The sequence below is a fragment of the Apaloderma vittatum genome, unplaced genomic scaffold, assembly GCF_000703405.1.
Source record: "Apaloderma vittatum isolate BGI_N311 unplaced genomic scaffold, ASM70340v1 scaffold29024, whole genome shotgun sequence".
Classification (NCBI taxonomy): Eukaryota; Metazoa; Chordata; class Aves; order Trogoniformes; family Trogonidae; genus Apaloderma; species Apaloderma vittatum.
In genome coordinates, this window is record NW_009712581.1 from 36300 (window position 1) to 36569 (window position 270).

The window sequence follows — 270 nt, forward strand, 5'->3', positions numbered from 1 at the left end:
CGGCACCGAAGGAGCGTGTCCCTTCTCTATGGGCAGGGTCGTGTTTAACGCTGGTTGATGTGGCTTGGGACGGCTGTGGTTACCTTAATCGTAGTGTTGTCTCGTAGGTGACACAGGGAGGGCACGAGTGGAGGTTGTCACAAGTCTCCGACTGGAGCATGTTGCCACAGAGCAGGAGGGAGATGCCCTGTGGATGCTTCGTCAGTGGGTTTTCTTCGATTGCCCTTCTCCTGGGAGTGTGTGGTCCCCTGGCGCTGCCTCGGTGACCTC